Source organism: Passer domesticus, chromosome 4 (genome assembly GCF_036417665.1).
Source record: "Passer domesticus isolate bPasDom1 chromosome 4, bPasDom1.hap1, whole genome shotgun sequence".
Taxonomy (NCBI): domain Eukaryota; kingdom Metazoa; phylum Chordata; class Aves; order Passeriformes; family Passeridae; genus Passer; species Passer domesticus.
This window is the reverse complement of record NC_087477.1, coordinates 12,509,092-12,525,257: the sequence shown is the minus strand read 5'-3', so window position 1 is coordinate 12,525,257 and position 16,166 is coordinate 12,509,092.

Below are 16,166 nucleotides of genomic sequence, written 5' to 3'. Positions count from 1 at the left end.
GAATGATGTTTTTTGCTTTGTGCCTGATACCTCTGGTCCCAAATGAAGAGGACTTCTCAGCATGAAGCTGTCAGCAACTAATGGCAAATTGAAGATGCTGCATTAATTGAAGCAGATCATCCCAGATTCCTTCACAACTCATACTAGCCATCTGAGAAGCTTTATCATTAAAATTCACAGAAAATCAAATAAGAGAGGCCTAAAGCAGACTGGAGTTCCCACAGGGCCTCTTTGCATTACCTCAAAAGATAAAAAATGTCAAGGGATAGAAGGCGTCAGTCCCAGTAAGCTGGCTTTCTTTACCTGGGAAAAGTTAATTAGAGAAATTAAAGACTCACACCAAGGAGTAGAGAACCAAAATACTGGAATTTTGATAGTCAGTTGGTACAATATTGAATCATATAAATAACTGTCAGTCAGTGATTTGCTAAGGATTTCTAGTAATTTTGGCTAATTGGAGGCTGAATCAGAGATAAAAATACAAAACGAACACAATGAAAACTTTATTATCAATATAATAACTAATGATACTCTGTGGATAAGCTCCTTAAAATAGATCTCTTTATCTCTTGCAAAAGCTAGGCACCAGTTGCAAGAATGGACTTTGGTAATTTTCATTAATAAATCAATTTTAGAGGAGCAAGTGAAGCAGATAAACAGTAGCTGGAGCAAGATTGAGCCACCCCATAGTCAGAGGCAATGTCGTGGTACAGCAGTGGTGAAAAAGCAGATGCTGACCTTGGTACTTACCAAGCACTGAAAGAAGAGGCTTTGTCCAGTTGTCCACGGGACTTTGATGAAGAGAACTCTGATCTGTTGTGATGGACAAGGTTGTTTTGGTCTACATAGGAAATTGGGATGGGAGCTGTGAAAGGTTTTCCTGTCCACGTGTTGGGGTGAAAAGAATGAGTTGTGCTTCTGTTGTAGGTTAAGAAGGAAGTGAGTTTTTTGGGAGGTTGTGGTCAAACCAATCAGTGCTTGGATTTGAATGTTGGCACCTGGTTTGGACACTGAAGGTATGGACCGCCTCTGAGAACACAGGGGTTAAAAGCAAGAACTCCCAGGAGAACTCTCTCTTGGTTCTGGTCCGTGAAGGAGCTCAGAGCTGCCCTGCCCAGCCGGGGCTGGCTGGGGGAGGGAAGCCATGCGGCCGGGTGAGGTAGGCCGGAGCCTCGGGCAGAGGAGGGGGGTGAAGGCCTGGCAAGATGGAAGGGTGGAGGAGCCCTGAGAGGCATCGCCCCTCCAGGAGAGAGATAGAGAGAGAGCCAGTGCCTGTTGCTGCCTTGGAATTTGATATCATGGACTGGCAGCACGGCCGGCCAGAAGTGGGGGATGCGGCGAGAGAAGGTGCCCGGCTGCTGTGGGAGTTCTGGGCAGACAGAGGCAAAGATTTGAACCCCTTAGTAGAATAATGGAAACCTTACAAATACTGGTCCTCCTGAATCAGAATGAGGAGAGAGAGATGAAGCATGACGGAATGGGCAAATGTGAGGAAAGTTGGTGCATGCGAGAGATGTCCAAAGAGGTGAGAAGAATCCTAGGTGGGAGGAGATGACGGAGTGGCCTTGGGCTGAACTCTTTCTTGTACGGCCATAGACAGACCCATGTCTTTCCTGTGACCTGGAGACTGTATTTAGGGGGAGGCAATGCCTTGGAGTCAAGAGTGAAGCAGCGGCGTGAACAGAGACGGGTGAGGAGGGTCTGTCTCTGCGGAGAAGAAGATCTCTGTTCATGAGGCCCCTCGGCCCCAGGGTGTGAATTATGGGGGGGACTGGTGTCCCAAAGTTGAGAGGTGAAGCAGTGGCGAGAACAGAGATGGATGAGAAGGGTGTGAGATGCTCTCTGTCTACAGAGAAGAGGAGGATCTCTGTTCACGAGGCCCCTCGGCCCCAGGGGGTGAATTTGGGGGGGACTGGTGTCCCGAAGTTGAGAGACTGCTGCCTTTGGAACTGGATGGAGCATCCTTAAAAGGGGAACCCTAAAAGCAGTCCTGGCCCGTGTGCAGTGGTGAGAGCACTGGACATGGAGGGAAGAAGTCACGGGGGCCGATGTTCTCTGGGCGGTGCCACGACTGAGCGAGGTGCAAGGGGTGGAGCTTCCTGAGTTGCTGCTGAGTGGCTGATTATAAGAGGTCTCAGGGGAGCGCGGCGACCCGGAGCGCGGCGAACAGGAGCAGGCAAACAGAGGTGTGGTGAGTCTCTGGGGCATATACAGGGCAGTTTGCGCGGCAGTTCGCGCAGGCAGGGCAAGCAGGCAGGGTTGCCAGCTTTCTTGCTAGTAAGGAGTCCTCTCTCTTCTTTGAGGTTTTCCTGCTGCCTGGTTGTGGTTGAGGTGTCTGTTACTAATGGTTTCTACAAGGTCAAAAACTGTGGCTGGTGTAAATGGGGAAGTGGAGCCCTCCAAAAAGGATGTGTCTGTACAGACCCATCCGTGCCCAGAGTGTTTGAGCTTATCTGTGGCTTCAGGGAGTGTTGTGGAGGAGACATGCCTGAGATGTGAGCAAGTGAATGACCTCCTCTCATTGGTGGCTGAGCTTAGGGAGGAAGTTGAAAGATTAAGGAGCATCAGGGAAAGTGAAAGGGAAATAGACTGGTGGAGTTCAGCCCTTCCATCTTTAAACGAGGCCTCTGACCGAGAGACTGAGAACTTATATGCCTCCCACCCTCAGGCAAGAGAAGTGCACCTGGTGGATGAAGAGGAGTGGAAATTGGTCCCCATTCGGGGAGGTAATAACAAAAACTCCTCCCCATCCCCATCATCCAGCCAGGTACCACTACAGAATAAGTATGAGGTCCTGGAACTAGAGACCCAACTAGATGACTTAGAAGAAAACTGTCTGCCCATTGAGCCCCCCAGTTATGATCCATCTGTAAGATGGATCACTACCTCTAACATCAAGAAAAAAAGAAGGGTAATTGTAGTAGGTGATTCCCTTCTGAAGGGAACTGAGGGTCCCATCTGTCGACCAGACCCATCCCACAGGGAGGTCTGTTGCCTCCCTGGGGCCCGGGTACAAGATATCACTGAGAGACTTCCTGGGCTGATTCAGCCCTCTGATTATTATCCACTACTGATACTCCAGGCTGGCAGTGATGAGATTGAAAAGAGGAGTGTCAAGGCAATTAGAAAGGACTTTAGGGTACTGGGGCAGGTAGTTGAAAGGTCAGGAGCTCAGGTAGTGTTCTGCTCAGTCCCTTTGGTGGCAGAGGAAAATGATGAAAAAAACAGGAGAATCCGCATCATCAACAAATGGCTTAAAGGTTGGTGTCATCGGCAAAATTTTGGATTCTTTGATCATGGGGAAACTTTTACAGCATCTGCTCTGCTGGAACCAGATGGGTTACATCTCTCTGTTAAGGGCAAAAGGTTTTTAGCTCATGAACTGGCAGACCTCATTGAGAGGGCTTTAAACTAGGTTTGAAGGGGGAAGGGGATGCAGCTGGGCTCTCTGGAAGCAGGCCCAAGGGTTACAAGGCCAAGTTAGGGGCGAAGTCAGTAGCCCAGCTGAGGTGCATGTATACCAATGCACGCAGCTTGGGCAACAAACAAGAAGAGCTGGAGGCCATGGTGCAGCTGCAGAGCTATGATGTAGTTGCCATCACAGAAACATGGTGGGATGACTCACATGGCTGGAGCGCTGCACTGGATGGCTACAAGCTCTTCAGAAGAGACAGGAAAGGAAGAAGAGGTGGAGGAGTAGCCCTTTATATTAAGCAGACTCTTGTTGCCACAGAAATTGAAACTAAGGAAGATGGAGTTGAATGTCTATGGATAAGAATTAAGGGGAAGGCCAACAAGGCTGACACCCTACTAGGAGTCTGTTATCGTCCACCCAACCAGGAAGAAGAGGTTGATGACTTGTTCTATAAGCAGCTAGGTAATGTTTCAAGATCATCAGCCCTTGTTCTTGTGGGTGACTTCAACCTACCAGACATCTGCTGGGAACTTAATACAGCAGAAAAGAAGCAGTCCAAGAAATTCTTAGAGAGTATGGAAGACAACTTTCTGTCACAGCGGGTGGGTGAACCCACCAGGGGAGGGACTATGTTAGATCTGCTGTTTACAAATAGAGATGGGCTGGTGGGAGATGTGATGGTTGGAGGTCGCTTGGGTCAGAGTGATCATGAAATAATAGAGTTCTCAATATTTGGTGAAGTCAGAAGGAGCACCAGTAAGACTCTTGCACTGGATTTCCGGAGGGCTGACTTTGGCCTGTTTAGGAGACTTATTCAAAGCGTCCCTTGGGAGACAGCCCTTAAAAACAAAGGAGTTCAGGAAGGGTGGACATGCCTCAAAACAGAGATCTTGAGGGCACAGGAACAGACTGTCCCTGTGTGCCGAAAAATAAGTCAGCGGGGTAAACGTCCAGCCTGGCTGGGCAAAGAGGTTCTAGAGGAACTCAGGAATAAAAAGAGGACCTATCAGCTTTGGAAGGAGGGTCAGGTCTCTAAGGAAGTATTCAAGAAGGCTGCTAGAGCATGCAGGAAGAAAATTAGGGAGGCCAAATCTCAGTTTGAACTTAGAATGGCGACTTCTGTAAAGGATAACAAAAAATGTTTTTACAAATACATTAATGCTAGAAGGAAGGGTAAGACCAGCCTTAGTTCCCTATTGGACAAGGCAGGGAACTTAGTATCTGCAGATGAGGAGAAGGCAGAAGTGCTTAATGACTACTTTGCCTCAGTTTTTAGTGGGAAGATGACTTGCCTTCAAGACACCTGCCCCCCTGGGCTGGTTGATGGGGTCAGGGAGCAGAATGGTTCCCCCTTTATCCAAGAGGAGACAGTCAAAGAACTACTGAAATGCCTGGATGTTCATAAATCTATGGGACCTGACGGGATCCACCCCAGGGTAATGAGAGAGCTGGCAGATGAGCTTACAAAGCCACTCTCCATAATTTACCAACAGTCCTGGCTCACTGGTGAGGTTCCGGAAGACTGGAAGCTGGCCAATGTGACACCCATTCACAAAAAGGGTGCAAAGGAGGATCCTGGTAATTATAGACCAGTCAGTCTGACCTCAGTACCTGGCAAAATAATGGAACAGTTTATATTAAGTGCCATCATGAAGAATTTACAGGATGGCCAGGGTATCAGACCCAGTCAGCATGGGTTTAGGAAGGGTAGGTCATGTTTAACCAACCTGGTCACCTTTTATGACCAGGTAACCCGCCTAGTGGATGCAGGGAAGGCTGTAGATGTTGTTTATTTGGATTTCAGCAAGGCCTTTGACACTGTCTCCCACAGCATACTCCTAGATAAGCTGGCAGCCTGTGGCTTGGACAGGAACATTCTGTGCTGGGTTCAGAACTGGCTGCATGGCCGAGCCCAGAGAGTGGTCGTGAATGGTGCTGCATCCAGCTGGAGGCCAGTCACCATGGGTGTCCCTCAGGGCTCTGTGCTGGGGCCAGTTCTGTTTAATATTTTTATTGATGATATGGATGAGGGTTTAGAGTCTTTCATTAGTAAATTTGCAGATGACACTAAGCTGGGAGCATGTGTCGATCAGTTAGAGGGACAGAGAGCTTTGCAGAAGGACTTGGAACGGTTGGATGGATGGGCAGAATCCAATGGGATGAAGTTCAACAAGTCTAAGTGCCGAGTCCTGCACTTTGGCCACAATAACCCCCTGCAACCTTATAGGCTGGGGATGGTGTGGCTGGACAGTGCTCAGGTGGAAAGGGACCTGGGGGTACTGGTTGACAGTCGGCTGAACATGAGCCACCAGTGTGCTCAGGTGGCCAAGAAGGCCAATGGCATCCTGGCCAGTATCAGGAATAGTGTGTCCAGCAGGAGCAGGGAGGTCATTCTTCCCCTGTACTTGGCACTGGTGAGGCCACACCTAGAGTACTGTGTCCAGTTCTGGGCCCCTCAGTTTAGGAGGGACATTGAGATGCTTGAGCGTGTCCAAAGGAGAGCAACGAGGCTGGTGAGGGGCTTGGAACACAAGCCATATGAGGAACGACTAAGAGAGCTGGGTTTGTTTAGCCTGGAGAAGAGAAGACTCAGAGGTGACCTTATCACTCTCTGCAACTTCCTGAAGGGTGGCTGTAGTGAGCTGGGGGTCAGTCTCTTTCTCCGAGCAACAACAGATAGAACAAGAGGACACAGTCTCAAGCTGCGCCAAGGGAGATACAGGTTAGACCTAAGGAGGAAGTTTTTCACAGAAAGAGTGGTCAAACACTGGAATCATCTGCCCAGGGAGGTGGTAGAGTCACCATCCCTGGATGTGTTCAAAAGGAGACTAGATGTGGCACTTAGTGCCATGACCTAGTTGAGGTATAAGATAGGATGGGTTGGACTCGATGATCTTGAAGGTCTCTTCCAACCTAGAAATTCTGTGATTCTGTGACTGACACGGAAACACAAGGGGTTTCAGTTGTGTTTCTGGGGGAAGCCTATGGTGCAAGGGGGGACTCCTCTCTCCCTGACGGACTTGAGAATTAATTATTTGAGGGGTGATGATGGACTGAAAGTTGATTACCTGAGAGATGGTGACTGGGTGGAAATCTAAGGTGTTTCATGCTGTGGAGGAAATGGGAGGAGGGGGAATGTATTTGGAGGGTTTTCATTCTTAGTTTTGTGTTTGTTCCTTTTTAGATGTTGTAATCAATAGAATTTGTTTCCTTTATTCCTAAGTTGGAGCCTGCTTTGCTCTGTTCCTGACCACATCTCACAGAAGCCACTAGAGAAAGTGTATTTTCATGGAGGCACTGGCACTGTGCCAGAGTCAAACCATGACATGTGTCCTGCTGGAACCTCTTTGAGAGGGGTATGCTGTGCTGCTGGCTGCAGGGAAATCAAAAACCACCAGTAATTTGTTAGGGTTAGTAATCCACCTGAGGAATATAGAAACAATGAATTAATCTGAAAGAATGCTGCTATGTTAAAGGACTCATTATGATGTCATGAAATTGTGCCAAAGCCAATGTCCTTGGGTGCGAGAGACACTAAACATTTCCCTTCCCAGTGGAAGAAATTAAATTCTCTCCCACAAAAGGGAGCTCATCATTAGATTTCATGAAAGCACCCAGGAAAAGCAAGTGTTCTGAAAACCTTAACAACTCTGCTAATGACTTTTCTGAGATGGTTGTGCTCTCATCCCAAATGGATATCACCATAACAAGGGGCTGTTAAGAGCCAGGTGCATAAAGGGGGAGCTCAGTGCTGAACTGGCCACTCACACCTGCCCCAGCATGGCAACTGAAGCTGCAGTAATTGCATGGCCACATCAGATATCCCAGGGTTCTTCCATAGTTTTGAGGAAAAAAACAACTAAGCATTACAAGCACAGGTACCATTTAATATCATCAGGCACATTGTCTCACAGGCTCAATTTAATCTTTCTCCTAGCAGTGCAGCAGTAACTGTTCTTCCTAACATAATTATGTTATGTTCAGTACAGCATTTCCATCTACAATTGCTACCTTAGGTGTGAGCCAGCACCAGTATTCAGCCAAAGATAAAAGTACAAAGTGGATTTAAAGTGCCAAGACATTTCAATGAAGTAAATTAAATAAGGCCATCTTTTCTATTTCCGTGATCCCATCTGACAAGAAAGCGGAGGTGAGCAGCAGAAGGCAGGTGAAGTGGTGCAGGCAGGGGTAAGGATCAAAATTAAATGTGGTGGTTTCATACCCAGTATGGGAAAAGCAGGCAGGACGGAGGAATAATCTCTGAAATTACAATGGAAGTTTAGCTTCTTCCTTTTCTGTTAAGATTGATTACAGGGTCCTCTAACAGGATTTCAGACTATTTATTTTCTTTTTAAAAACCTTACTTAGATCCATATTAATCAGCTGAGCCTCTGTTGCCATCAAAATTGAGGGAAATAACACTTCTTAGCACTGCTTAGAAACACAACAGATACAACTAAACTATGCAGTCCCAACGAGCAAAGGAATTATGTCCTATCCACCTTCAATAACTCACAAAGACCAAAATCTCTTTAGAGCATCTCATTTACTTTCAGCCTTGCTCAGTGAGCCCACAGCTCATTGGGGATCAAAAGATGCCTCACTAAATGACAAGAAAAATGACTGCATTCTATTTGGTTGCAATCCTTTTAGTCATAATAAATCTTCCGGGCATCAGCTGAGCTCCAGGAGAAGAACCATGTGCAGCAGCAGCACCCTCCTCAGGAGCTGTTCCAGCACCTTCTCTAATCATTGTTCCCTGCCTGCAGAAGACTCTTCCCCCCTCACACCTCCAGCAACAAACCTACTCATGTTCCAAATCCTTACTAAATTCCACATCCCTCCTGCTTAAAACCACAGGGCTGCCCACTGGTCCAGGCTCATAAGCTGCTTCTCCTCCACAGAAACCCCTCCTACATCCTGGGCTAGTGCTCTTCAACAGCAGAACTCGTCAGGACCACCATTAAACTGATAATCAGGAAAACAATTCCTTCTGCTGTGTTAGGTTTGAAACAGCGCAAGGCACAGGAATTATTTATTATTCATCCTCATGGAATGTCCTTGTCCTGCAGAGCTCCAGCACGACTGCACAAAGCCTCTCATGGAGCCAAACAGAAATGGCTGCTGTCCCAAAAGAGAGTCTGTGATAAATTCCCAGTGTCCTTCATGCCTTGAGAAAATGAACAAGCAGTCACTGCTGGGGTGTAGGGTACAAATTCAGTTCAGATCCAGGGTGATCTCCCTCCTCTTTATGTTCTAACACAACTACTAACAAGCAAAATGGAAGATTTTAGAAGGAATAAGGGATGTTTTAAAGCAAATCTCTGAACTAAGCCTGGGATGCTCACCCAGCAGTTAAACACAGGAAGGCGGGCACTCTTCACTACCTATTTCATGGTAAGAGATTTCTAAACTCTACCAAATTAAGAAATTTAACAGAGAGCAATATAACCTCATTTTAATTAAAGGTACGCAAGAACACAGAATGTTTTCCATGAAACTAGGGGAGGTTTTTTCTTATTTACTGCCTGTGTGGGATTAGCAACTGGAAAAACCCACTGAAACTGTAAATGCATTCTGGTCCAGGACAGAAACAAAAGGTAATTATTTAAAAACTAAGAAAAAATCCAATCAGAAACATAAAACATTATGGACCATGTGTTATTTTTATCACCAAGAATTCCCCATATAAAAGGCACAGAGAAAGCCATAATTCAGAAGTGGGAAAACAGAGGGACTGTAAAAGTGAAATGGAGTTCTGACAAATGACACTGTGTAGAACATGGATTCACAGACCAGTAAAACCCAACACCCCAGCAGCAGCAAACTCCAACAGTGCATGTTCCAGCTGAAGCACGGGTGATGCTGTGTATTCCTATTGTAAACTGGCACATTTACCTGCCAAGGCTGCTGAGCTGCTCCTTTCACATCTTCAACCACAACATCTCCCAGTCCTTTCACAGGAATAACTTAAAACATTTTTGGTCTGTCTTCATTTGGTATTTTCACAGTTCACAATAACATCAAGTTACGTGCCTGAGATACACCATCTTCAACCATAAAGAACAAGCCAGCAAGTGTACCAAGTGTAAACCTGGTATTTGAAGAAGTGGTAACAAGACAGGAAACTCAAGCCCGTGGTTAACACAAAACCTCATGATTAATATAACACAAATGCAGATGGTCAAGGACATAGCTTGCCAGTTTTGGGATGTAATAAGCTGGCATTTTTAAAGTGAAAAAGATTTCTAACAAAAATTATGTTTCCCAGAATTGAATACCACTTGGGGTGGCCGCTCCTGATCTCTACATAAAATTTCAGGAGTTCAATTGGCATCAACCTGTTTGTGTAGATACAAGCAGGGAAGAAGTTCAGTTCCTAATAATATGCAGTTCTGTAACTTCATTAGAAACCTTTCATCTTTCAATATTTCAAATAAAAGCTATAAAAGAACCTGTTTTGACACCAACTATCCTTACTAGCAACATTCTGCAGCACAGAAAGTGAAAAGGTCAATCTGCCAGAAAGTAATACATCAAGTAAATATTCAAGTGAGGGCAAAAATTCATCTTCAGGTGAAACTGCTCTTCTGCAAAAACAAAGTGATATTAAGATTCAGCCTGGGAAAAAACACATTCCTCAGGTATGAGGGAAAACATAATTGTTAAAAATCTATTCACTACATTAGAGACAGAAAACCAACTATAAATCAGGTATTAGCTTGGTTAGTACTCAGACATAATAATTATTATCACAATATTAGCATAACAGTCAAATAAACACATTCCAGATATGCATTTTAATTAATTTATTAGCATCAGCCATGCTCTGCTTTGATTGGATCAGTACATCCTGCTGCAAAAAGGTTAAACAGTGTTTTCAACATCATGTGAAATCAGCTCTTGGACTCACAGCTCACCACAGACCCCTCAACAGGAGGCAAAGAGCTGCACCAGTTTGCCTTTCATATCTTCTCACATCTATTACCTGTCTGTGGGCAGCTTCAGAAAATGGGGGCAAAACCATTCCAAAGAACAGTGCCAAGGAAATCACACAGCACTATGGACTTTTTCCAGGCGTGAGATTCTCAGTGGATTATGTGCAATAACATAGAAGCAATTCCTGTCCACAGAAAATATTTATAATGCTTTTGTTTCAAGGACAGTCACTGGACATTTAGAGTTTCTGGTGCTGAAAGCTACATTAGGTCCTCAGCATTGGGTTATCAATATCCCCACAACCTAAAGTGTGAAATTATTACCTCCCCAAGGAGAAAATGGGATTTGCAACTCATCTCAAAACCCAAGTAAAAGGAAACCAGCAGAATTTCCCTGAGATGACATTTTGTTCTACTACCCTTCAAATACTCATGGAAACAGACTTGCTTTCACTTGGACAGGTACTCATGAAAATCTGGGATAAAACCTGTAAGAAATGGCAACATGCACAAACGTTCCTTTCCACAGCAGGCATGATCCAATGCTCCTTTGAGTGGCTAAAAGCTGGGGGCCCTCGTTGGCACAGCCTCTGGCACCTCCAGCGAGTGACCATCACGGCAGTGCCACCTTCTCAGAGATGGGCGAGGACACCAGAGAGCAGATGCCAACAGGGTTTGAAGCTGTGCCAAGGGACCTTTACATTGGACATTAGGAAGAACTTTGGCCCAGAAAGGGGCATTAGATATGGGAATGCTCTGCCCCGGGGGCACTGGTGGAGTCACCATTGGGGGAGGTGCTCAAGAAAAACCTGGCCACAGCACTCGAGGCTCCGGTCTGCTTGACATGGTAGCCATGGGTCACAGGTGACCATGGGTGGGAGTTAACCTCACAGGGCTCTTCCAAGCCAGTGCATTCTGGTTTGTGACATCACAGCCTCTGGGGACAGCATGGTAGCTGGCAACTGTCCCCAGCTGTTCCACACCCAGAATCTGGGCAGAGCTCAGTGTGGAGCGACATCCAGAGCCCACGCGGTGTTGGCAGCTCCTCGTGCAGAGCACCATGGCCGGCCAGGGCTCCTCCTGGATGCTGCAGGTGTACCTGCTGATGCTCCTGGTCCATCCACTTGACCCCTCCAGCCGTCCTGAGCGGGACACGGGCACCTGGGGTCTGCTTCCCGAGGAGCTGGAGCTGCAGGACCTGGACCCTGAGGATGCTCCGTGGGTGGACTTGGTGCTGGTGTCCTGGACGTGCTTCCTGGGGGAGCTGCTGATCATGGTCATCGTCCTGGGATGCTACATTGGCCGAAGGCTCTGGAAGCGCTGGACAGAGGTGAGGGAAGGGGGCAGGCAGGCAGGATGGGGCAGATCCCGAGGCTGCTGGGCCTCTTGGGCGGCCCCTTGGCCAAAGCCCCGTGGCAGAGGGAGCGGAGCCTCTGGGCAGGAACGGGGCCCGAGGCTGAGCCCAGGGACAACACCAGGCAGGGGCGGCCGGAGCTCTGCTCGCTGCAGCCCCTGCCCCGGGCAGCCCGGCCAGGCCCGAGCCTCTCTCGCAGAGGCCTCGGCCCCACTCCGCCTTTCCCATCGGGATCCCTCCCTGTGCTTTGCCTTGCAGGAGAAGCGCCGGAGCCGCTCGGCCCGGGCAGCGCCCCGCGGCTGCTGCCGGGGCCGCAGCTGCCCCAGGAAGCTGCTCCAGCTGCTCAGGCACAACCGCGACCTGCTGCGGCTGTGCCTGCAGCACCGCCCTCAGCAGCGGCTCCGAGCCCGGAGAGCAGCGCTGGGGGCCGAGTGAGAGAGCAGGAGAGTCCCGGCTCCCTCAGCACACGGGCCCGCTGAGAGAGGAGGGGAGTCCCGGCTCCCTCAGCACCAGGGCCCGCTGAGAGAGAAGCAGAGTCCCGGCTCCCTCAGTGCTGGCCTCCAGCCCCAACGGGTGCGGAGCCTTGCGGGGATGTGTGACCAGCGCACAGCCCGGGCACTGCGACATCCCCATCTCAGGAGTCAGAGACACCCCATCCTTAGGCATAGCGTTCCCTGACACCTTTCCCACAAGAAGTTGACATTTCCCTCAGCGTTCCCTTTCTCAAAGTCTAAGTAGTTTAGGCTTGATTGTTACCCCGTAGTGTTCTAGTGACCCCGTACTGTATATTTTGGAGCAGTCAAGTTCAAGTAGTCAAGAATAAAGTTCACGTTTTCTGCACAGTGCTGTGTCCTTTCTGTGACATTCCATCGGAGAGGGGACACGGCCAGCGCTGGGCTTGCAGGGGAGCTCCAGCCTGCCTGGAATGGAGAGCCTGAGTGCCCCAGCACGGTCTGCACGAATGGAGAGTGTGGAGGGCCGCTGCGAGAAGATGGTGGGCAATGTTCTCCTGCCTCCACCTTCCAAGGAAGCTTGGAGTCCATCTCTGTCTGCACTGTGCTGGGGGGCCCTAAAGGCCCGGGAGGTGTCTGGGTGCCCCCAGAAGGTGCTTGCAGGACCCTGGGGCACCAGGGAAGGAGAAGGATCATCTCTGGAATGCTGTGGGAGATAACCAGAGCAGCCCACCCTGGGGCCCAGGCAAGGGCTGAGTTCAGGCAGGCAAATACATCCAGGGGCTGCTGGGCTACAGCAGCCATCAGTCCACTGAGGCCCAGTCCTGTTTCATGTCTTTCTGGGGTTTTCGTATTCATCTGTATTTACTTCTTTGCATTTATCCTGTTAATCCTCAAAATGGAATTAGATTTCATTTTTTCCTGCAAAACAAAACTTAGTTATTTTATTTCTCGGAATCAACCATGTGTACTCCCAGCTTAAATGACTTCTCCTTGACTTACTCTGCATCTTGCTCCTTTACAGCAGCATCAAACACCTCTGTTAAAATACAGATCCCCCAGTGTAAGGAGGACAATGTTGCTATTTTCTGAAAAACACTAACTTTGGTGACATAACCATCCTCACAAATCCAATAAGGAAAAAACCCCTGCAGATAAGCTTGATAATTTCAAAAGCTGGTTCCCCAACTCTTCCTCACCAGTTTCCTTACTGGTGACATTCAGCAGTGATTCCAAACGAGCACAGAAAACAAATGGAAGAAGAAATGCAGACAGTCAGCAGCCACCCCCTACCAAAATACCTTTTAAATCTAGTTCAAAGGTCTCTAAGAGCAAGCTCAAGGTGTAAATGGAGACACTCACATAGAAGCACTACCAGCTGGTAGTTTTGGCATTTCCTCTGAGTTTCCTCTTGCTTTTTTTAATCTCTCACCTAAACAAGAGAAAAAGCCCCAAACAAATGTGACCTTTCAGGCAGAGAAAAGATGTGATTGGTCCTTAAGAAAGCATATTATTCTGCCTGGATAATAATCTGTTGGGAGAAATAGGAGCTTTTAGCAAAAACTAAATGTCCCTGTGCTGTTGCAGTTGTTCTGCCACTGTGAGAAATCACAGGCACGGCTGCAAGGCTCCTGCAAGGCCCCAGCTCACCCTGGGCAAGAGTCAGTGACCACTTATCCCAGCAGGAATCACCGGCAGTAATGATGGGGGAAATGTGGAGGGAGCTGGATAAATAAATACTTGCCATTTCCTTAGCAAAAAAAAAATGAACTCAAAACAAAGCTATAAAAATAGCTTGCCTCTGAATTAGAATTTAAATTAACTATTTTATGCCTGCTTTTGGTTCAACATTGATCCATCTGACTTGAATATGCATAGGGTAAGTAATTACAGGTAACTCAAAAATAAATATCTATTTACTTGTGCATAACCTACACTCAAAACACATTAAAAACCAGCGTTTTGCTTTAGATTCGCTTGGCTTGACTTCATTCAGTCTTATACTCATCAGGTTATTAAATACATGGGGAAATATATTCTTTGTTTCATTAAGAATGTATTATTAATTAGAAAGGCACAGCTTAATCAGAGTCACTGCTGATACCAACATTGCTTGGGTAAGTTCAAAGTACTGACACGAGACCATCATAGCAAAAGCAATGTTCAACAGAGCCTCAAAAATAAAGACACAGGTCAAAGTTTTTCAGATGTCCTACAGTTGCTATAATATCTCCAGAAGGAGGAGCAAACGGAAGATAACACAGGAAATTTTAAACCCACTCCTATTATTTTCTTAACTTTCTTGTGGACAACAGAAAACTCCTAATACAGGGAATGAAATGCAGTTTTTATACCTGAGTCATAAGTCGTCCACTCGGTTTCAACCAGATCCAGTGCTCAGTGGAATCCTGGAAAGAGTCAAATTATCAGTATGAAATTTAAATTGCATTCAGGAAAGTACATAATTTTTCTCCATTCCCCTCCCTCCTCAACACCAAGTGAGAAAGGCTCCATTTGAAAGATAATTATTACAAAATTATGCTTGGACAAAATAAGTTCACTACAAGTTCCAGCAGAAAGAGAAAGGAGAGCAGAATGAGATGTTGTCAAATAATATAAAATCCAGCTCATGCTTTCCCCAAAAGCCTCATTTAATTCATCCAGGATTAAAAAAAAAAAAAACAAAAAAAAACCCAAAAAAACCCAAAACCCAAACAAAACTCACAAAAACAACCAAACAAAAAAAACCCACCCAAAACCAACCAAACAAAAAAAACCAAAACAAAAACCAAAAAACCCACCATATAATAAAAATTTCACAAATTTCATTAAATACTATCATTTCTATTTAAAATAATCATTATTATGCTTTTCAGAAGTGAATTACCAAGTCTTCTGCACTCATCTTCCCAAAATCTGATTCTAACTGCTTGCCAGTTTAATCCCTGAGGAAGCAAAAGTAGCCCCATGTGTCTCAGGATCAATAGAAACTAAACAACAAAGCCTGACAAAGTATATTAAATTGTCAATAAAGTCAACAAATATTTTCCACTGTAGAGACAGCTATCACCAGCCTGTGAATTTTGCTAGGGCAGGTTTAGTGAAGAAAAACCGAGGTCTTTAACTACCAAATCAGTTAGGAGTTGTTCTACTCTACTGCCAGCATGAGGTGAGTATAAACAGCACATTGTTCACAATGTGAACAGTTCACAGTATCACCCACAAAGAACTCCCCTTTGAAATGAAGGCTGGTTTTGAGTTTGCCCAAACAGATGAAAGTTCACTGGTACAGCACAGTGATGGCAGCACGGCCAGTCTCTGCAGTGGAAAGCTGACAAGCAGCAGCAGATTCCTGATCACATCTCCCAGGCTGGGTGTGCAGGGTTGCTGTGGTGGCCTGGCCCTCGCTGGCCGCACACTTCCAGCCACCAGCACTTCTTCTCAGAAGGACAGGGGAGAAAATAAGAAAAGCAGGAACTGGAAAGCTCAGGCTAAAGTCAGGGAGGTCACTGATGAAAGAGACCTAACTTGAAAAATCTTATTCATCACCAATTAAAATGTATATTTAGTTATATTATTATGCACTATTATTAGATAGTCAGAGACAGCCAGCCTGAGCCCAAGCATGCTGCAGCATTGGGGCCAGGCAGTGCCCATCTCCCAGGGGCTGATTTACCCATCGTTCTCAAGGGAATTTATCTGCAGTGAGTTCCACAGCAGAGCTGCCAGGCTGCCAATAAAAATATCTCTGGCTAAGAGTCAAACCCTGTTGCCAGGATTTTTAGTGAAAAAGCCTCTGCTAGGATTTTTCCTGTCCTGAGGAGCTGAGGGCCTCAGGAAAGAAATGTAAACAATAACTATCTGCTGCTGTGGAGTGCCACAGGTGAATCTTCCATTGGTCCATGTGGATTGTTTTCAATCAGTGACCAATCACAGCCACCTGTGCCAAGGCTGTGAGCAGTCACAGGATTTTTGTTATTCATTCCTATTCTATTCTTGTCTTTGTA